The 23,697-nt window shown below is 44.1% G+C and overlaps 1 protein-coding gene across 4 annotated transcripts in view; it reads right to left on the minus strand.

The window, feature by feature from the left end:
• Scaf8 (SR-related CTD associated factor 8) overlaps positions 1-23,697 on the minus strand; it is a 182,512-nt gene that overhangs the window by 42,156 nt on the left and 116,659 nt on the right. The window contains exon 22 of one of the 4 annotated variants that reach the window (XM_074071887.1): positions 4,716-5,942. The exons of the other annotated variants lie outside the window; for them this stretch is intronic. The gene's annotated coding sequence lies outside the window, so the exon portion shown is untranslated. Of the gene's footprint in view, positions 1-4,715; positions 5,943-23,697 lie in introns of those variants that run through there. 4 annotated transcript variants of the gene reach the window in all.

Below are 23,697 nucleotides of genomic sequence, written 5' to 3' on the forward strand. Positions count from 1 at the left end.
AATATGCAGAAAGTTTGGGAACCACTGTGGAAGGGTGAGCATTTTTAGCAGCAAGTATTCAGCAAGGCTTCCAAGTGGAGCAATGAATGAAAAACCCCAAATTGAAGACTGACCAAAGAGCCTCTGAAGAGACACAACTGGGTGAGGGAATTTATTTCCTTTATGAGAGATGGAAGAACTCTGATGAGAGAATAAACTTCTGATTTAAACCTAGATAACTCAGAAGGGAGACAGGTCTTCAGTGATGCACCACTTTGGTGGGTTCTGCCCATTGACCCTGATCCAGCATGCTGAGCCCAAACAACTCCAGGTCCTGCTAGCCTTTTGCAGCAGCAAGGACTGACAGGATTACAGCCAGCTGAGTACTTAGGTTAGTGCATTAAACATTGTATTCAAATGCCTTCAAAATTGCGAATTCATTGGGAAAAACCTCAGTCCCCTACTATATTAGAAAACAGTTTATTGTGGTATTACTTGCAGATCTTCAGTTGGAATTTGATGGCCCAGTTAAGCATACCAAGGTTAGTTGGAATGTGGGTAGGATTTTAGTTGAATGGAGCATCACTGCTTATGTCTTGACTGAAGTCCAAGAAAGTATTCTTAGCAAATGATTTGCCTGTGGTCATGCTTATATTTAGTTGAGTTAATAATTTCCTTTATTTTAAGTAACATGTATTATCTATAGTGTTCATCACTGGGCAGAAATACTTGAATATCCAAAGCAAATTTACCCTTCACAGTTACCATACTCTAGACAGGTTCCTGTAGTTAGATCTGATGCAGCTTTTTGCTCAGAAAAAGAACCTAATGGTGAATTAAACTCACAGATTAAGGGCTACCTGTTGGCTTTATTTTCCACTTTTGTATTTAATAAACACTGTTCTAAGCAAGATATAATTAGACTGACAATATTCAGTCAGTCTTCCTTCTATGCAACTGTCCATTGTGACAGAGATCTGGGAAAACCAACCTTGTGGCTTGTATACCGTTAAGGTGGAAAGTCAGGCTCACTTCACAAAAAGGCGGGCTGGGAATAGCTTTCTATCTGTTCTGTCCTACTGTCTTGCTGCAATTTATCTTTGCTTCATTAAATACAATTTATTTAAATAGGAGAGATTTCTTAAGAAAGTGAATTCATGTATTCACTTTCATAGTAGAAAGAACTTCTTATATTTTATTTATGATTTTCAAAGGTTATAAAGTCAAAGTCATTGTGCTTGAGAGCATTTGAGTTGCTCCCTTCACCTACTTATAGTTGAAACTTGTCACTTCTTATGTTGGATTCAATGGCAGCATTGATGGATGGTAGGACTTATATCCCGGCTACAGTTTAAGGGTTCACGAAAGATGGGTCCTATTAGCTCTGTTGTGTGGAATGTTGCTGTAGGGATCTTTGCTGCTAGGCCACAGGAATCAGGTGGAAAGCCCTTGGGAATATTACACTTTGAATTGAAATGGTTCACAGGCAAACAGAACCCCAATGTTTTCATAACCAAATCAAACAGCAAACATGTTACTGGCTAGGAAATAGCAAAAAGAGAAACCGTAAGAGCTGTTTCTTTTCTCTATGGCAGAAAGGTGAGCTAATAAAACACAAGCCATTCAATCTACATCCGCTCTGTGAGCTTCTTTTGCATTCATCTTCTGATTAATATGCAATCCATTCCTGTGTCTCCTTTTAATATATGGATCCTGGTGACATAGCAAGCATAGTTGTACTTCTTAGTTCTGTCTCTGATCTCAAGCACAGTCTGGGCACTTAGCATTGAATAAATTATGTGTGAAAGGAATATTGGTATCTGAAGACAAGTTTACCACATTTTACTACAAAGCCAAGCATGGGAGCTGGCACAGAAACCAGGGCTGGCCTCTACATCCCTGTGCTCTCCTGCAGTCTCCAGCAAGGTCTCATCTTTGGGAATTTTGCTTCTGTACGAACTGAGAAGATTCTAGTCAAACTGCTTACGCCTCTAGGTCCATGAGGTGCGTATGCACATTGACGTCCATATAGGAAACGTACACGGACGTTTCCAGCAAAAGTGACTCCCTTTTCCTCTACAAGGAAGCGGGAGGGCCCACTCTACGTCCACTTGCTGTGGCTCTGGATTCTGCCTGTTTGACAGTACTGGGGGGAACTTTTCAATATCAGTGCAACTCTCTGTGAAGGGTCCTTTAAAGATTTGGTTCAGTCTTCACAAGGTTTTCCAAAAATAATAGCAATGACTTCTCATCACTCATCACCATGATCGAGGCAAAATTATAAAAGGCATATTAAGGTTCCTTTGCAAGCAGTCTTGGTCATCTGAAGGTCACTTATCTTTTTAGAAAATACATATGAAGCCAGGTGTGGTGACTCACGTTTGTAATCCTTGCTGCTCAGGAGGCAAAGATCAGGAGGACCATGGTTTGGAGCCAGCCTGGGCAAACAGTTTGAGAGGCTCCCATCTCAACCAATAAAATTCTGGGTGTGATGCTGTGCACGTCGGCCTACCTATGACAGAGATGTAAATTTGAGGATTACAGTCCAGGCTGGCCTGACCATAAAAACCAGATCCTATTGGAAAAATAACTAAAGCAAAAAGGGCTGGAAGCATGGCTCAAGTGGTAGAATGCTTGCCTAGCAGGCAAAAGGCCCTGGGTTCAAATTTCAGCACTGGTCCTCCCGACCCCCTGCCATAAATCTGAACATAGTATTTGAACTCGTATAAAATGCATGCGTATTGTTTTATTTATGAACTTTCCCCCCTAAATTGTTCATGCAGGCATTTGATCTGTTTTATCTTATCAGACTGGAAACAGTTTATGTTTGCAATAATGTAAGAATGTATGAAAATGGGCTTCATTTTATTTCCTTATAGCTCATGGGTAGAATCTTTTTCTATATTTTTTTAAAATATGTTTTGAAAGATGTGTGCCTTAGAAGAAATAAAAGGAGTAAACAAAATTTCTAACACATACTAAAAGGTACAGTAAATACCTATAAAACGACTATCATGAGACAGTCTAAACACTGCCAGGCTGCCTCTGTCTGCAATCATACACTCTCAGAGATTGCACATTTATGAAAATGATTGGATTTGATGCTGCACGATAGTGTGGCATGTCCCCCAATTTTAGCAAGTAGGTGCAGAAACAGCAGATTTGGGGAAGTCACTAAGAGAGAGCAGAAAGAGGCTCTTCTCTGAAGCAGCAAGCTTGACAACTTTCTTAACTGTGTATGTTCTCAAACATTGAAAACAAACATGGCTTTGGGTACCAGTGACTGGCCATGTGCAATTCCTTCAGGAAGGATGTTCTGAAAGATTTTTGTTCATTCTGTGAAGAATTTACTTAACACCATCCATCTTCTTTGAATGAGATCACTGTCCTGGCATTCAAGTGAGAAGCCAGCACTTACAAAACCAAACCATCCACGCCAAGGCTTCTCTCATTGTGTAGATACTGAAGAGCCTTGGTGTGTCAGATTCACCTAATAGTGTTTGAAAAGCCAGCTCACAATGGCTGAAGTCCCTGGAAATTGGTGACTTTTGAAAGCATTCCTCTGCCACTGACTAGAGGCAGGGAGAGTGTTGGTGGTAAATATTCATGCTGATGCTGGGGGCAGGGACTAGGGGGCCCAGGACAAGGGCAGGGTGGAGCAGTGCTTCTGCAAGAGTCATCCAATCACTAAAGCAGCAACCGCTATCCCTAGGATGATGCCTTAGGTTTTCAAAAGATGACTTTTTCAACATATGCACCCTCTGCATACCTAATCATTAGCACAACATTTCCAGCTAAGTGCTAGCTGCATATGTACTGGGCTCTGAAACAATGGTTCTATTTTCAAGTCCTTTGCTCCTCGACTGTCTCCTCATCCGTGGTAAAGAACCTCAGCAACTTATGTTCATATATATATGTGTACGTGCAAATCTCTCTATATATACATACATATATCTGTATATGTGTGTGTGTGTGTGCGTGTGTGTGTAAAGGCATGCTTTTGTTGTCCCAGCTACTTGAGAGGCTGAGGTAGGATTGCTTGAGCACAGGAGTACAAGGTCAGCCTGGACGAACACCACCACTTCTATTGAAAAAAAAGAAGTTCTGAAATTTTTTGCTCACATATGCACTAAAGTGCCCAGATTCACCCGAAATCCATGCTTTTCCTTTTTTTGGCCAGGGGTCTGGAAGCTAGGTGGGTGGTACATTTAACAATGGAAGGTTTAGTTACAAAAGAGAAGGAAAGGGATCTTTTCTTATTGCCTGAGTAAATTTAGTAAAAGTGCTAAGCAAGATCTAAGTTTTCTACAGGAGACTGGCGTGTTTGGACTTCTTTGGGGTTGTTTTCTTTTTTATCACAGTATGATGGACTATATAAAACAACACCCAACGCACTGGAGAGAGTCAAACAAGATGCAATGGAAGGCTCTGGTGATTGCTACTGTCTCACCCATGCCTTCTCCAGTTTTCTACTTACTGATGAACAGAAACTACGTTACAACCAGAATGTATCTTAATTATATTATAATCAATTTAATAGAAACTCAAGAAAGCTTAGGTACAGTTCTCAGGAATTTTTTTTTAATCTGTGTTTTCAGATATATAGTCAAAAAGACCTTGGCATTCAAAATTATCTTGGTCTTTCAGGAAATAACAGAAAGAGTAGCTGTTCAACTGTTCAAATTTGGAAAATGTCAGAGATCCAATGAAAGAGACAGGGTAAAGCTTGAAGTATGTATGTGTGTCTGTCTGCTACATATGGTGATGTAAATTCCACGGCTGCTAGGCAAAGATGGACCACAAAAGATGTGCTAAGCTACAAAGCAAAATAAATGACTAACAGCCAAAATCAGTTTCAGTTTTTATTATGAATGTCCAAAGTGACAGCATACTGTGAAGGTGTTAGGTTCTCATTGATCAAACTTCAAGAGACCATGGACTACAGCGTTCCAAGCACTTTAATTTTTGATAGAGCCAAAACAATTAAAAGAATGATAAAAAATATTCTTTTAGGTGTAAAGGGTGCTCATATTTGAGTTTTTGCTTCCCCCCCAGGCCTCCCCAGGCAGGTATTGTGAACACTGATGAATTCCAAAACACAAATCCTGATCTGGATTTTTGCAGCAAGCTTTTACCGTCTCTGCCTGAATAAGAAGCTAATAAGAAATGTACTTATAAAGTATGGTTACGATACAATACAGTATGCTTTCGTCCGCACTTCCTGACTCTCCCACAAGGCTTCTCGTCTACCACCTGGGTCCTTGCCATTTGCAGTTAACAGGATAGGAAGGCTAGAGTGAAATACGCAGAAGAGTATATTGAACCATGGATTTTCTCACGGCTGCATTACAAACATTTTTTTTTAATGGAGAGAGTGTCCAAGGAGATAACCAATAATGGACTAAAGCCGTGGCTGAGAACTATACAGTGTACACTACTGTGTTCAAGAAGAAAGGCGTGGTGTACTAATTCTATGGTCTATGGTCGCAGCCACCTGTAGTTCCAGTGCAATCTGACTTTCCCCGAAGGGTCTCCTCGCCCTCTGTCCTTTCCGTCACTGGAAGGGGGATGATGCTACAGGTGGAGTTGGCTGACACCGACTTTTCCCATCTTTTCAGGCCTGTGGGAGTGTGTATCTCTTACAGATGCAATACTGTTCGTCTGAGTGATCTTCAAAAAGAACAATTATGAACTAGAAACTCATAGAGTTTGTGTTTAAAATTTACAGAATTAAACCTGCTCCAGCAGGTAATACAGGGAGGCATGCTTGCAACCTCGGGATTCAATCAGAAACAACATCTGAGAGCCCAGAGCCTTCCCAATAGGTAACGGTGCCTTCCTTTTAACGCTTCCTTAACAAGATCCGCTGTGATGCACATTAGAACTCTGAAGCACGTCTGTGTCATTTATTTCTACAAGGCCTGGGACACGGGAAGCTGCCAGGACTTCATTCATCATCTTGCCTGTTGACAAAAGGAACAATAACTGGTCATCACTGGTCAATGGAATAACTTTTCCTAGTTTTTTTTTTTTTTCCTTCCCCCAAGATAATTCCTACAGAAGAGATGGTGTCAATACAATAGCAAGTATTTCAGTGTTTGATGAATTTCTGTGCTCTCCACTGCATGTCTTCTTCTAGTCCAAAAGCAAGACCGGGCTTTGCAGGGTCTATTTCTCCCCTAATGCTGGGACGGGTCAGGACAGCCCTGTCCTGGACACCAGCTGCCCCAGGCTGCAGACAGCTTCCGCCCATGACTAATGCAGTTCTTTCACATACAGACTAAAAGGACTTCAACTGCTGATGTCTAGGAAGGCCATCTAAGGCTAAGTTCTGATAGGCTCCTGCTTTCACAGCTCATCACGGAGCACAACCAGCATGACCAGGCAATGTGGTAATGGGCTAGCTTACAAAAACCCCTCACCTGGTGCTGAGGAGCCTAGCTTTGTTTTGAGATGAAAACCACTCAATTTCGGAGAAATCTCAAAAGATCCATTAGCACCAGCAGTAATTAAAATCTTAAATGATAGTGTGAGTGTTGTAATCCTTCTTTCCTTCCTTTCTCCCTTCCTTCCTTCTTTCCTTCGGTGCTATGGATCGAACCCAGGGCCTTGGGCATGCTAGGCAAGCACTCTACAAATGAGCTATAACCCCAGCACCTGCTGAATTTCTTAAATCAAAGATGGGATGCTAACCTACTTCACCATACCTTACAAAAATAATTAATTTGGGCTACAAAATTTCACGTGATTTTTCATAGTTGCCAAAGGTACAACTAGGCATTAGGTTAGATATTTGAAAATTGTGGACAGTTAGTTAACAAAATGTGAAGCCTCAGTAATTGAGACTGTGATTAGAAATTTTGATTTTATCTTTATGCCTCTGGAACTGGTAAGACTCAGACAACACAAAACAACCATACGTGTGATACTGTTTTGTCATACCATATCATACCAATATATTACATGTTATTATGTTACATATTTTTAAGGCATTCTGGCTATTATGCATGACAAAAGTGGCTTGAATAACTGACACGAGTAATGACACAGATAACTAGTGTTTCCAGCTTCCTACGTGGCTCTGGCATCAAGGAGACAAACTATGACGTGGATGAGCCACACAGCACAAAATTGGGACCAAGATCATCTATTCCTTTGGATCTTCCTAAGTGTTTGGCTAGTAGGCTTATTTTCAAACATAAAATCTGAAAAAGTTCATTTTAAGGAAGCTGACTTAAAAGTTACCCAAGAAAGACACTGACAGCTCAGTCATATGACTGTCGATTGCTGTGACACTGAGTTCCAGGGCCATTTTCTTAACTCTGGAGAAGATTCACCAGGTTGTCATGGGGTCAGTTGTTGTCCACAGTAAATCAGCATTCCATGGTAGAGGCTTAGAGACCACAGTGGGGAACAAAAGGACGTGGATTCACTCAAATTATGGGCGGGGACATAGAAAAATGATCTGTAAACACACAGTACTCAAGCATAGAATTTGTGTGTTTCTTTGTTGCCAAGTGAGAGAAGTAAATTATTTCTGTCTTGACAAATGAACTTACACAGTACATGAACTGTATGATGGAATTCTGGCAAGTATTTTCATGGTCCTGGTTTTCTGGGACGATGGGGCAAGAAAATGTCCATCATGGTGTGCTGTAAAGAGCAGCAGAGATGTGGGGACAATGGGCCCATCAGCCTCTGCCAGAGAGAGCTTCCATTTCCCTTCTTCCCTTCCTTCTTTCTTTGGGGTACTGGGTTGAATTCGGGGCCTTGAACTTGCTACACAGGTGCTCTATTTCTTGAGCCATATCCCCAGCCCTTTGTTGCTTTAGTTATTCTTCAGATAGGGTCTTGTGTTTTCTTTTTTCCTGAGGCCAGCCTTGGACCATGATCCTCTTACCTATCCTTTCTGCATAGCTGGAATTGTAGATATGAATTACCACTCTTAGCTTGTTTTTGTTGCGATGGGGTCTTGCTAACTCTTTACCTTGAACCACGATCCTCCCAATCTCTACCTCCCTAAGTAGCTGGGAATGCTTTGTTTTTCAAAGCCTGTTCACATTTATGAACTCACTTGTCCTTACAACAGATGACCCAGCTCCCTGACAGGCAGCCCAGATGTGTAGGCTTAGGCAACTGGAAAAGTGAGTCCCAGCCTGGGAATGGCAACCAGGCCTCAGTTTCTCCCCAGATGGGCTCTCATCACATCATCTCTTGCTGCCAACACTGAACACTGACAGGTTCATTATTATTAGTATTAATCATCTCTTCTGTGCAGTTCTGTTACTACTATTAGTGCTTCAAAAGAACTCTGAAAAATTCAACTGATGTATAAGGATAGAAACTGAGGTCTGGAGAGGTGCCTTGCCCAGTGTCTCATGGCAAACAGCAGAGCTAGAGCTCCAAGCCACTCTAGCTTTAATTCTGCATGCCTGCTCCCTCCCCCTTGGGCAACACTGGGGCGAGCATTGGGCCAACATGCAGAAGCTTCTATATTTTCTACGGAGCGTCACTTGTAGGTATCAAACCCAGCATGAGCTACTGCATTTGAAACCTTGTCATGAAAAAGGAAACCCAGCTGCTGAAGCAAGTCAGGGATGTGACAGGCAGGCAGCCATCTCTAAACTCCATTAGAAGCTAGAGGTTTTGTGAAGAAATGCGTTCTTCCCTGTTCAGGGGTCACTCTTCCTATTATCATGACTTGCTCTTAACACTGGCTATAATTTTCACAGTAAATAAAGAACGGGAGACCAGAAACCCTAGATTTCCATGGGAACCTGGTGCAAGGGGCAAGACTTTTCCTTATAAATCAGTTTGAGAAAGAGCAGTGCCTGGAGGTGGCAGAAACGCCTGGAGGAAACTGAGAGTTTTAGTACCAGTTTTCTGCAGCTTGAGTGGCTATCAATAATGTATTTTCTGCAACTGTCCTTCATTTGGAAATGCACAGTCACAGTCACTCTTGTATAAAGGGGACACAATTGGTCAATGGAAATGATGTTGCTCCTAGCACAGACATAACTGGCTAGGTGCACTGGTCCCAGGCAACTTGTAACATCTTTCACTCAGTCTATGCAAGAAGTGCTGAAAACAGAGTACTCATGAATTCCACAATTCAAACAAGAAAAGTGAGGTCCACACATCAAATACCCCAGCCAAGATAACACACCTCGAAAGGGACAAGGACTGGATTTCCAACTAAGTATGCCTGACCCCCAAGTTACATGCCCCTCCCCACCTCAGCATCCAGACTTGGGAGTGACCACCCCATGCCATGGGATGGGAGATCAGAGAACCTCCGACCCCTTGTTAATTCATCTCCACCCCCCCACCCCCACCCCCCGCCTGCCACCAGCACATCTTATCAGAGCTGCCAGTGACTGGCAAGGCTGCAGACTGGAAATCTGACATCCTGCTCTTCTGTTCTCTGTGGAACAGAGAAGAAGCCACGGAATAGAAGATTTATAAGGGGGTGATTTGTTCCAGCACAGATGATACTGCATCTGTCACCAGTGGGCTAAGTAAGATGGTGATGGAGAAGTACCAAAGGCACAGGGGACATATATGCTCCTTTCCAAAAGATGTGAGGGCTAGGTCTCAGTCAGCCTGCCTTGCATGTGGAAAGGAAAGTGCTAGAGTTACTCATGGATGCCAGACCCTGATCTGCCCTGTCCAGCTGGTTCATTTGGTTGGCCAATATGGGTACAGGATGGCTGGCATGCCACAGTGTCAGTGTGTGCGGGCATGTGCTAACCATAATTTGCATCATGTTTTTTCCAAGTACCAAGTGTAAGGATAATTAAAATGAAATAAAGGCAATCACTGCCTTGTGGACTTATTCCTGTGATGAGGGAAACCCAAAGCCTCCCTTTTTAGCATCATACTGCCTGCCCCATGTTCACACATGTACTGTGCACACACAGCACTCCAGATCCCAAAGGAAGCTATTTAATTCTACCCTAATAGAAAGGGATCACATTAACAAGCACTCGCACAGGTGTTAGGAATTGCAAAGCACAAAACTCTCGTTAGAAAACCCAAGTTCCAAAGTTCCACTGTGGCCTATGAACACACAGAGACTGAAAATCTATGTGATAGTGTGACTCTTGGTCCTACCATTTCCTTATTCATTCAATTCAAATATTCCAGATATTATACTCTGAAAAATTAAACTATTTGCATGAATGATCTGACTGCAACAGATTTTGGAACAGGGTAGATTACGCTGTTTCCATAGGGGTCTGGATATTGTGAGCTGGTGGGAGACACAGGGTCTCCGGGAGCAGGACCCAGGGCTTGGCAGAATCCCTGAAGTCAGTTCACCCGTGGACAGGCAGCTGAAGGCATGCACTCTGGGATCAAACACATGGAGTTTGCACCTCTGGTCTTGCGCCCCTTCAGACATGCAGTCCTTGGGCGGGTTCCTCAGCCACTACAAGTCTCCTGACTGTGAGATGGAGAATAATGCCGGCCAGTGGGGCTGCCCGCAGGGACTGAAGAGGAGGCTGGTAGAAAGGGTTCCTCCATAGGAGGGCAGAAGGCCTCTTCCTTCTCCCAGCCATGTTCTCAGGCAGCCCTCGGGACAGAAAGAACAGCAGGAGTGCACTAAGCTGGATTTCAAGGAGCAAGCCTGGGATGGGTGTCCCTATCCTCTCTTCTGAAAGGACGTGGACAGCCACCAAAAACTGCTCAGCAGTGGCCTCCTCTGCAAGGCCTGCCTCTGTGCTGCCTCCTCTAAGGTCTCCCTTAGCGCTGCTGCCTCTGCAAGGCCTTCTTTTGTGTGTGTGATACTAGGATTTGGACTCAGGGCTTACATCTTGAGTCACTCCACCAGCCATTTTTTGTGATGGGTTTTTTTGCGATAGGGTGTCGTGAACTATTTGTCTGGGCTGGTGATCCTCCTGATCTCTGCCTCCTGAGTAGCTAGAATTACAGGTGTGAGCCACCAGGACCCCACTCTGCAAGGCCTTCTAAAGAAAAGGCTGCCTGGTTCTGGCTCCCTCTCTTCGGAGTGCCCTGTTTACAGCATCACTCTCTCCTTTCTGCCAGAAGTTCCTCTGTGATTGAAAATCTTCCTTAGGACCAGGGTGTCAGTGACTGTACTGACCACATTCTTCCCCACCCTGGTCCCCTCCCACCCTGTCGCCCAGCCTTGAACCAAACCTCCTCCTTCTTCTCCTGTCTCCCAACACTCTCTCTCCCTCCCTAGTCTTCCTACTCGGACCAGAGTCACCAGGAGCGACTGGGAACCAGGTCACTTAAGTTGAAAAACAAGTCAGTCGCTCACACCTTTGTTGAAGTACAAGAAAAAACAAAGAACAAACAAAACCAAAATCCAAAACCCAAAAGGATTTGTGCTAACCAGTAACAGCCAGCCAGGCCCCAGCTGTGCCACACTACTTAGTATGTTTTAGGCTGCAGTGACCTGGAAAGTTTGCACTTGGAGAAAGAGGAAGGAACAAGTTGTCTGTGGCACCATTCTACAACCTTCTAACACCCCACCATGTCCACATGATGGGAAAGCAGACTGCAGGCTCCCTGAGAGCAAAGGCAATGTCTGAATTCTTTGTTGTAAGATCTTCACTCCTGGACCTCGAGCTCACTGGCCACTCAGCAATGCATGAAGCCTGAATGCATGTGAAACAGCACTAAAGGAGCCATCCTGGAAGATAAAACCTCCACCTCTGGTCAGGTGAGACCACAAGTGAAAAGTGGCCCTGTGACATGCATTCCACAGACAGTACAATTGCCTCACCTGCTTGGAGGTCCCCAGGTGGGGCTGACAACGAGTGCTACCTGGGAGATAGCTTGAGTCAACTCTCCTTCCAGCTCCAAGGTTAAAAGGCCTGACTTTGGGTTTCTAAGAACAGATGCCATACGATTAACATCTAGCAGGTCACATGACAAAGCGTCCTCATTTTTAAATTTGCTGCATTCAAGCCACCATTTAGTAGGATGTACTCCCCCACCTACCACTTTCCAGGACAGTGAGAACTATCAATATTTTTTAATAGAACTGAACTCATCAGATAAAACAATTTATAAGTTAACCTTTAAAAATACTTACAATATCTCTTACAGGTATGCCACCTTTATGCATAAAGAATACTCTAGAAACTCACAGTATTAGTGAAATCTTATTTTTAATGCATGGGAAGGGTCCATGTTTAAAGAAATCCTATTGTTAATCTTTTGTGTATGTGTGTATGAGGCAAAGGAATCTTTAGAAAAGTGAACAATCATCCATTTTAAAATTTTTTGATTTTCATATATTTGGTTTACAGAAAGCAAACTCAATCTGGTGTCCTCAGCTGTCTTCACAGCTGAACTGGAGGAGAACACGTGGCCACTCATCTGAACAGATGCTATTTTTTTTTTTTAATAGCTGCAGGAACTAATTTGCAAATGGAATGACTGCTAGAGAACTGACATGACAAGTCAAGGAGATGAGAAGCCACTCATTTTTCTTGGAGGCCAGAGAACATAGCCCAAGGGAAAGGTGACCCCTGGAATTCTCAGGACAGTGGGATGGAGAAGGTATCCACAGGCAGCCACAAAGGCACCTCCATGAGGGACCCACTCAGCTCTGCCTCTACTTCGTGTGCGCGTGTGACCCAGCAGAAGCATTTAAAAGTAGGAACTGGCTATTTTGGAGAACTAGAAAGAAGGTGGGTGAGTGAAAATAAAAGCAGGAAAATAGACTATTCGTCACATGTCTGGAGTGGCTGACTAGTAAATGCCTCCACACTGACTTGACTGTTTCCATTTCACAGGGTCTTCTGCTTGTGTGCTCAAGGAGTGACTGTCACAGGAACTGGGGCTCCACATCCACAAAGTTGGCACAATGCAGTGTTAGCAAGTGTGACAATGAGGACCTGTTTACTTAAACCCATGGAGCAGGGAGGAGTCACTTAGGGCTCCTGCCATTTGGAATATCCCTCACAGTCCTGGAGCCTGGGACTTCAGTGTAACTGTGACATCAGTAACAGACTACACTGCATTGCAAGTATTTTTTTTTTTTTAATGTAAGTTTTCAGGAAGGCACAGTGTCTTATTTTAACAAGCTCACAGAGAACTCCAAGCATGATCCAAATTAATGACCCAATAATAGATCTTCTTTCTCTACAAACACAGCAAGTTTCAGGAACATTTGTCTTAGGCACATCCAAAGGCGCAGAATAGACTGGGACATGACTTTTTTTTTTTTTTAAAGGGGTGTCTCTCCATAACCACAATCTTCAGAAGCCTCTCCAGGATTCGGGATAAGAAAATCTCTTCCTTTGCAATGACCAGGATGTGATACAGTATGGAACCTTCCAGAATATACCTCACAAATCCCTCAGGTATGGCACCTGCATTCCACCTGGCTGTCCAGAGTCCTGTAGCTTTTTCAGAAGCTCAGACAACTGAGGACACATCTCAGAAATAAGCACATCTCAGATTGCATATCCCACTGTAGTATGTGGTTTTCCCACTAAAGTAGGTATGGGATGAGTAAACAGGATAGAGCGGATGTGGGGATGACTGCCATCAGCAGCGCTGACTCACTCAGCTGAGTGACACTGCTGCCCGCCACCTGCCCGCAGTCGGTGCTATCCACACCTGTGCCTTCGCAGAGCTGCACATTATTACAGGCTATCAACTGACTCGGAGTCACTGCAACCGTAAAGGTTACAGCTGGGACATCAAGATATCCAAGTATTATTAGTTTGTGATTGGGTTCCTGTTTTTAAAACTGTGAGAGGTCCGATGTAGCAAACATGAGTGCCAAGCAGCTTAAGTAGAAGCTGGGCGTGCCCAGGCCCCCAGGGGACCCCATGTTCTGCTCTACAGCTCCTGAGATAGTTTGAAAGCCACAGATCTAAAATATGCAGCTTACTTGATTCTAAGCACCATCTACTAAAACACTACAAGTCAGCACTCTCAATGCATTGGTTCAAAGCAGGGACCACCACCAATGCAGCCCACCCCTGGATCCACATGAGAAATCAAGAGACTCCTTAGGCTGACCCCCTCTTCTTGTCAACTTGAGACATTTTCTCAGCTGAAGGCTAATGTCCTTTGAGAACTCTTGCTGGGTTTTTTTTTTTTTTTTCCAGCCAGAGCCTAGTGAACATCAAGCGTCACGTTCTGAGAAGCTGAAGCACTTCCTGAGATTCATCTGTCTCTGAAAACCTCATGTGTGTTGCAGGAAAGCCTGACTCACTGCACGAATGAGAATTCAAACTGAAACATGCCTTCCCATTCAGTCGGGTGTTGCAAAAATGCTAGGAACACAAATTGGCTCTAAATAATCTTTTTTCTTTAAGTCTCTCCATCATATGTACATGGAGAAAGAAGCTACAAAAAGCTCTGAGCACATCTGTCATTTGTGTTTGATACATAGGCAAATGTCTGTGGCCCAGGAGAAAGCTCCCTCAGCCAGCACTGCCCGTGATAGGCGCTCTGGGGAAGGGCGAAGTAGGACTGAAGTCAGGACAGGCTAGGTGTTCCTGGCTTAAGTGGTGTGGCTGCGAAACAGGCAGAAGAAGAAAACAAAATTCCAACAAGTCCCAGGACAACTGGGCACAGATCTAACTGCAAATTATTTGCAAGAAAGTCTTCTGAATGTCCATTTGGAGACATGGCCAGTTTACAAAAGCATGGAATTCTGTTCCCTCTGTGTTCTTCTTTTTTGTCTTTTCTTTTTTTTTTTTTTTGGTGCTGGGATCGAACCCAGGGCCTCACGCATGCTAGGCAAGTGCTGTACCACTGAGCTACATCCCAGCCCTGTGTTCTTCTTTTTTGTCTTCAAGAGAAACTGCTTCCTCCCTACCACTGCCACCAAGCACATCCAAAGCCTCTGGGGCTTCTTGGCAATTTCAAAAAATACGTCCAGCTCTTTGGACAACTTTATCATTAACCATTTATCCTCTCTCTTAAGTCACACTGGGAACTTAAGCAAGTCTTTTATCAATTCTGGATTAGGGAACTGAAATTGGATTGTTCACCTACCTTTGCAAAGAAAAGGGAAAGAAAAAAATGTCTGTGTCACCTGAACCAGGTGTCAGACTGCAGGCAGGTGCTGTGCCCCGGCCCTCTCACAACCACCAGGAAGCATCAGTAACTTCATCCCTCAAATGAGGACATAGACCCCAAGTCACCTCCTCTGTGCATACTGCAAGTAGCATGAAGCCAGTCTACTCTCTCTTCTGTGACATTTCAACAGAAAACTGTTTGTCCTCCAATAAGGGACTTCATCTCAGGGTGGTTAAAGTTGGGTGTCTTCTAATTGCAGGTGGAGTGGGGGGGACACTCTGCCAGGGTGCAGGATGAGCCCAGCTTAACAAAGGGCTCCTTTGCATCCACGACCCACGGCTGGGTTACAGCTGCCAGGGAAGCTCATGTGAGGAAATCATCTCAAACAGGCCTCCTTGCCTAATTGCCAAAAATGTCAAACTTTTGGCTCGCCTTATCTCTGGAACTGTGACAAGCTAGATTTTGCCCCATTCTGTAGCTCACTCTTTGGAACACCTCCCAGGATGCTCAGCAGAGTTGCTTTGGAGAAGGTATCCAAAGTCTGTGTAGAAGCTGCACTTGAGCAGACACTAGGCCCAGCAATAAGGGGCCGGTGCCAGGAGTAATGACACAGGGAAGAGGTGACCAACTGCTGGCAGTAATAAACTAAAACTAGGAGTTCCCAGGGACAGGTAGGAGGCATTCACCTGCCATGTTTTGTCTGACTTGTACTTAAGCTAAGAACAACCATTCTTCAGGGATCTCATGCATTGACAGAGGCACCAAAGAACTCAAGTAAATATTGTCTATTCATTTATTTCTTATTCTAGAAAGAGAATGAAACTTGAGGAACAATTTAGTTGTGGTTTTCCTTTTTTGATTATATCAAATCCTCAGTTACATTTCAAAGTAACACTTTGAAATTTACCTCAGTGGATATATGGTATTTTCTTTATTTCTGGCTTACTGTATCTGAAGTCTCAAATGTCCATGCATTCTTAAACTGCACAGGCAATTTTATAGTTAAGAAATAACTAAACTTCAGTAGTGGATATTAATGATGGAGAGATATGTCTATCACTCACTTATGTGGCCCTTTGTACTTTCTTTTCTTTTCTTTTTTTTTTTGCAGTACTGGGACTTGAACTCAGGGCCTTCACCGTGAGCCACTCCACCAGCCCTTTTTTAGTGATAGATTTTTTTTCAAGATAGAGTATTGTGAACTATTTGCCAGGGCTGGCTTTGAACCAAGATCCTCACCTTTGCCTCCTGAGTAACTAGGATTCCAGGCGTTAGCCACCAGCATCCGGCACCCTTTGTACTTTCAAAAAACCTTTACACTACACTTATTAAACTGCCCATTCAGTAGAGTTAATTTTGCGGTTGCTTTAATAACACAGTGAGTTTGTTGCATTGTCAACCCACTGGCAATATACACAGATTGGGCTTTCCCCAGTGACCAGGCAGGCTTTACTAAGCCAACTCTAGCTGTTTACAAAGGTCCTCTTAGGATCCAAGATTTTTCATTTTTTTCTCTTAAAAGAAAATATCACATATCTTAAGAAAAATAAAATCTGCAGTCTTCATTTTCTAGTACTAAATTCTACGCCACCCATTTTCAGACTCAAAGTGAATCTGCCATGTCAATCATCCGAGATGTAGTATTTATTAAGTCATGTCATATCATATATTATGTTATATATCTATCATACCATATCATATGATATCGTATCATATATCATGCCATATCACATTACATCATATCATACATATGTGCATGAGAGCTCCAGGACTGTGCAAAGGGGAGGGAAGAAAGAGGACAGGTGGAGGGTGGAGGGGGAGCACCCTGCAGCCTTTAGGCCAACTGGAGCCCATGGATGAGTATCCGAGCAAAGGAGAGGATCTTCTGTAGAAGAAAGCCTGAACTTCTACAGCGTGGTTTGGGAATGTCAACAGTTAACATGGTTTACTCATCGTGCTAGAGGAAGTAAACCTGTGACCTGAGAAGTAAGTCCCTCCTTCCCTAACAGCACCGCATTTGAAGGTGCCCAGCCTGACACCGGGTGCACCAGGTGGAGCCTGGGAACGCGTGTGAAACAGGGTTCCCATGGCACCTGAATCCCTTGCCCTGCTCAAAAGGACAAGGACAAACACCTGATCTTAGGCTGTGGACGCAGCGGCACAGTCAGAACCAGGAACCTTGCACCACTTATCAGCTGTAGTGAATGACATCGTGCCTTTGGCTCGTACCCAGATTTTTAAGGAAGCACTTTCTTCTACACTCACAATAAGTAAATAATTTCTTGAAAACTTAAAACATAATAAAATGTGCATCATAATCAACTCACCCCCCTGAAAAGAAAGAAAAACAATTTTAAAGCAGGAAGAAAAGCCCACAGCCCTCTGTAACCTACACCAGTGTTTGGCTCTGTCGCAGCCACAAGTGGAGATATGCAAACTGGGCTGACCCCTCCTCTGAGACCTTCCATTTTGATCAAATCCCTCCCTGACGAAAATAATGGGTCTCATGCAATGAGCCAGACTGACACTGAAGCCCTTTCCATCCGAGACATGCCAAACTTCCCAGTTCTGAGGCACACCCTAACCAGGAGGAGGCGATTTCCAACATCACGGCTTTCACATGGACTTTCTGAGTCCCCACGTGAGGTCGGGGAAGCGCAGAACACCAAAGTACAAGACGTGATGAACTGGAATCACCACACCTCAGGTCCTCAGGGCTAACGCCATCAGACCGGTGACTGCTGGGATCCCTGACTTTCTCTAGCTTTCCCAAACCCGGCCTGTGCCCGGGCTCCTCTCCCGTGGTAGAACCTCTTCCCCAAGGCCTCCATTTTTTTTTTTTCTGATGGCAGCAACGGTGTTACAAAGATTAAATTCAACCCTTCAACTACACTTTCCTCCAGTGGCTTAAGGCCCTGCAGGTGTTCTCCAGGGTGGGCCCCTTAATCCTCATTTGACATATGCAGTCCCCAAATATAGAAGTCATCTTCCCACGGACTGAATAACATTGTCACTCACACCTGCCATCCATCTCAGAGTGAACCACTGTCTTGTGCTACAGCCCTCTATGCCTGTCTGCCTCTGATGGCCTTGTTGGTCTGTCCTGACTCACCAGCCTCTTGTCCCCACAGGTCATTACTAAACAGCGTTTTACCACACCTAGGGCAGCTGAGCTTTTTGGACCCAGGCACAGAACTCATCCAACCTTTTGCTTCTGTCCCCACCTTCCTGCCTCTCCTGTCCTTAGTTAACGTGCCTGGAGGCCAGTGGCTCACTCAAGTTGGTAATGAACAAATTGAAGAGTTGGGCAAGTCTGAGGTCAGAAACCCCTCTCTGCCCCATTGTGGCTCCTTTAAGCAGGCCTGTGAGGATCTGCAGAGGGCACAGAGGACCGAAACCTGTCACAGGACCACGCCCGCTCCTGCCCCTCACTCTCCCGCCTCCCAGCCTTGGTGCTCCATTCCCATCCATTTGGGTGTGGTCTCCCTGTGACCCAGGCCATGGTGCTCACTCTGCTGGCAAGGCCACCGCCCCAGGGCTCCACCATGAGATCGGGGTCTGAAGTCACCCTGTAGAGCCCCCCCTCCCTGGGCTGACATGGTTCATTACTGGTAGTTTGAGGACAGCAGGTGGAGTGAGCCAGCCTGGCTGCACTGCCATCCAGGCCTGCTGGTCCACACTTGTCACAAAGACACCAAACAACTTTTCAGTTCCTCACTGAAGGCCTGGTAGACACCACTTGCAACCCCTTCCTCATTCACCAATGAAAACAAAGCTGTAGCACAAGAATATGGTTCATGACCCTATGCCAGTTCCGCTGGTACAGAGAACCTCCCTCCCTCCTTCCTTTTCACATGCAGTCCAGACTACCACTCCACAATCTTCCTACCTCTGCCTCCTAAGTAGCTGGGATTACAGACATGCACCACCATGCCCAGTTTAGGAATTGTTTAATTCTTTCAGTATTGTGCTGGAAATGATGCCAAGTTCACCAGCCTGCACTTGTAGGAAACTATCTTTTCCTTTGCTTATTATGATCAAAACATTTGCCCACTTCCAAGCATCAGAATCCTCTCCTGCTTGCCATGTTCTTGGTTTGCAGCAAGCTGTTGGCAATCTAGAAGTTCCAGTTCCCAGGAATGTCACAGCTTAAGGCCAGAGTGACAGTGACAGCTAGGGTCCTTCTCACAGTCTCCATGCCTGCCTTAGGCTCTACCTCCTGCTGGCTACAGCTCTGGCTTCATCACTTCTTAACCTAAGGCCCCAGCACCTGTGCCTCTCCCCATCTTCTCCCTCTCGCTCTGAGATCTACTGAAAAGACACCCCCCCCTTTTTAAACAGAAGCCTCCTCTCGAACCCGCTTTCCTCCCACTTTGCCTTTTGAGTTTTAGCCCACTCGTTCCCATTTGTCTTGAACTATGGCTCTTCTTCTGCTGCTCTGTCCTTTCACACTTGGCCCTTCAGAAGACCAAGGCCCTCTGGTCTTCTTCATCAGCACCATGTGTCACTTCACAGATAACTAGCAGGGTTACACTGCTGAGTTCCTCACCCCTCCCATGCCGTTTTCCCTTCTTGACTGTCCACTGAATTTATCTCTGAGCTCCTTGAAATGCTTCCAACAGCGATCCTCCAGGTGTGTGTGAGCAGGTTGTGTACAGTGCACATTCATGCACTTACTAATAACAGCTACCCCTTTACCCCATCTGCCTCTGCCATGAATTACCAGCCTCCCCCCACGCAGACACACCAATACTCCCACTTTGCAGTGACTCAGAGAGAAGCCTGTGTTTCTAGACAACTTCCAGCTGGAAAAACCAGGATGAAGGCCCAGCTCTAGGCAATTCCAGAATCCATGAGTCTTCCTTGCTCCACTGTCTGCTACTCTTTTTTCTTTTCCCCAAGGGGTGGGGGTGGGCAGTAATGGGGTTTGAACCCTGGGCTTGCATTTGCTGAGCAGGTGCCATATCACTTGAGCCACATCTCCAGCCCTTTTTTGCTTTAGTTATATTTTTGGATGGGGTCTCGTGCTTTTGCCTTGGGCTAGCCTCAGACTGCAATCCTCCTATCTATGCCTCCCACATAGATGGGATGACAGATGTACCCCACCACGCACAGCTTGTTGGCTGAGTTGGTCTCACTGTCTTTTTACCCAAGATGGTCTCAAACTGGGATCTTCCTGATCTCTACCTGTTGAATAGCTGGGATTATGGGCATGAGAACCTGCACCTAACTGTTGCTACTCTTTCAAATGGTTTCCTATTTGCAGTGTTTTATTTTATAGAGCAAACAGAATTCTTCTATATTTTTGGGAATGAAAACAAATCCAGACTTAGAATTATAGATGGTTTGATTTTGTCTATACTTGCTCTATCCTACACAATTTTCTACACTATGCATTATGTGTATGATTTTAAAAACAGAATCATAATAATAGAAAACCCAATTTTATACACAATGGGCACATGCATTTAGCTGAAGTTTTTTTTTTAATTACAAAGCAGCAAAATTAAGATGCTTTATTATTGGAATCTTATAAAAATAGGAGAGGAGCCGGACACTGGTGGCTCACGCCTGTAATCCTAGCTACTGGGGAGGTGGAGTCAGGAGGATTGTTGGTCAAGGCCAGCCTGGCCAAATAGTTTGTGAGACCCTATCTGAAAAATACCCAACACAGAAAAGGGCTGGTGGAGAGCTCAAGTGGTAGAGCGCTTGCCTAGCAGTCACGAGCCCCTGAGTTCAAACCCCATTATTGCCACAAAAAAAAAAAAAAAAGAGGGGAGGTACACTTTGCTTATTTTTTAAAGGGGCATGCAGCAGGGTGGACTGTGGTGGGGGGAGGCCTGTGTGGCTGTGTTGATGTGATCTTTATCCCCACCACTCCGTTCCACAGAGCCTATGATGATTATCTCCACCCCATGCTCCAATTTTGAACAAAACCCAAAAGAAACATGGCTTCTGAGTTGACTAGTCAATGTGTCCAGGCATTCATGGGAGCAAGTATGATTGATGTAGATGGCTACCAGTGCACCAGAGCCCACAAGCCTTAGTAAATTCAGCATCTAATTAATATGAAGGCTTGGGGGAGTTTTCCTAAATATATGCAAACAACAGATTTTGACTATGTATTGTGCAAATGTCACATGCACACACTAGAAATATGGTTAGAGGAACATGGAACCTGTCCAAGGTTACAGAACTAACACTTAAACTCTACTTTTTAAAAACTGAATTTATACTGCTTTTAGATAAATTACTGAGTCAATTAAAACAGCTTAATTCTAGTCAACATAAGTCTTTGGAAATCAGATGTTTATGGTATGTAGTACAAAAAGGAACACTTTCAGCTGAACGGCTAAGTAGATTTTATAAATCTACATTTTAAAGTGTTTCATATTTTATAAAGTTATACAGATCAGTGATCTGGCAGCTGGCTGAAATGAATCCATGTTTTAAGAATCTGTAGGGTACATGTGTTAGCAGTTCTGAGTTTCTACCACAGACAAACAAATTGGTGACAGCAAGCTGTCTTCCAATTAGTGTTCCAGAAAACATTTATTTCAAGATTTTTAGAAGAGCCAAGATGTTCTGGGTTTCAGTTATGAAAAGCACCATCGTATATTTCGCCTTTTATAAATCTTTCATGTATAGGTGGGGCTAATAAGCAGTATGTCTTGAAAAAGTTTCCTTTTTTCTAAAAAAAAAAAAAAAAATCTTAACTCAGAATTTTTTAATAGATGATCTGGCTTTCATCTTTCCCAGCCTAATGGATAGTCATTAAAAGATTTAAAGCCACTATTCCATTATATTCACATCATTCCTCTTCTCAAAACTGTGCAATTTTTCTTGTCTTTTATCCATAGAAAATTGTGACTCAAAGACTTCAGAAACATCCACTCTTCTAAAGAGGTCTTTTCAGTTTTCTTGGCTTGCTTTCTGCCCCTTACAGCAATCTTTCTGCAAAATTGCATCTCTGTGGTTTTCAAAAATCATGAGCCTAACCTTCCCAATGAGGCTTTTCCGGAGGGTCCCTCTTGGCCACCAGACACATAACCCACAACACACTGTGCAAGCAGTTCTCGTGCCTCCCCGCCACCTATCACTACTGCTCTAGGACCTTCTAGTGGATGAAGACAAGGTCCTCTGAGCTTCTACACAGAACCCAAAATGGTGCTTGGTCACTCAATCATTTGCTGGGTAAACAAACAAATGAACAAAGTCTAACACCAAACTGGTGACCAAGGGCTCATTCCTCATATTTTCAACATTTTCTTTTTTTGTATTGTATCAAATAATAATGTTGAAAATCTAAAAGCTATAGTTTTTTTTTTTTTTTTGCATTTGACTAGAAAAATTGGCTAAAAAATGTGTTACACCCTGACCCTTTCTACCTCATCTTACATTTTGGCTTTTAATTCATCATCTCTATAAGACTATAGATTTTATAGACAGGGGACTAACGTGTTATTCAACCTCCTATCACCTATAAAACCAGCGAAGTGTCACGCACAGACACCTCGCAATTGTTGGTGGATGCCTAGGAGGATGGGAGGAGAAAAAAAGGCAGACAGAATATATGTGAATGCAAATGGCTATTATTACTAGAATTCTCTCCAGTAGGAGTGAAGAACAGAGGAATGGAGCACATGTGTGCATTCACCTCTTGGGACGAGAGCCAGGAAGTGAGCCTCTTTTTTACCTCCTGATCTAGGCAGGTCACCATGGAACAGCACAGAGCTTTAGTGAGGACCGCGTGGGAGACAGAAGCAGATAACTGGTCATTTGGACTCTGGGACCATCAGTGGTCAGATGTTTATGACTCTCAGATGCTAAACTGCTACTGTGTGAAGCCAAACACAAGGCAGTTCAAAAGTGTAATAATTTTTGCTGGTTTTTCCAATACTGAAGTTGTCAACTTTCATCATCCATATCAATACAGAATGGGCTGTAGGTCCATTTTACTCTTTCGGAACCTCAGACTGGGGTGTGTATTTTAGCCACTTGAATACAGCTAGGTCTTTATTGCAATGGTTGTGATATGCAGTGGGTTCATGAGACCTTTCTGCTGAAGGAATGAGACATGGTTTCTCACCAAGTTCTTAACATTGAGAATGTTCTAGAACTACTCAGGTTGCCACGGAGGAGCATTCTTGCATTCCGCTGCCAAGATGCTCTGCCCTTGCACACAAGACTATGCAAAGCACAGGCCTAGTGCTAGACAGCTCACCCACTGACTACACCCCCAGCCTCCCACAGAACCATTTCTGTTTGCAGAACCAGCTTCCTTTTCTCCTATCATTTTTGCAAGAGAGATACTAAGGCGGCCCGTGCGTGAGACACAGACTTGGGTGTGATACAGGACAGGCAGCTGTCAGGGCCAGAATGTGATCCCCGGTTTTCCAGTGCTCTCACTCTAACCCAGTTGCCTTGCAAAGTGCAGAAACTGGATGTGGCACCTGATGGAGAAGAATGCTACTTCCTCACCCCACTAAATGCAAAGCACACAGTACGGCTCCTGGCTGCAGTGCTGGTACCCGGAAAGCAGGCAGCGCAATGAGAATCCCACCGGCTCTTCACCATGGCTCCCTCCCCTGAAGGGTGCTTTTGCTCTGGAAGATTACCTTAGAAAGGTAATGGTGCCACTGACATTAAACAGATCCATAACCCATGTCCCATGTGCGCTTCAGGCCCTTACCAGGCTTTATT

Source organism: Castor canadensis, chromosome 1 (assembly GCF_047511655.1).
Source record: "Castor canadensis chromosome 1, mCasCan1.hap1v2, whole genome shotgun sequence".
NCBI lineage: Eukaryota > Metazoa > Chordata > Mammalia > Rodentia > Castoridae > Castor > Castor canadensis.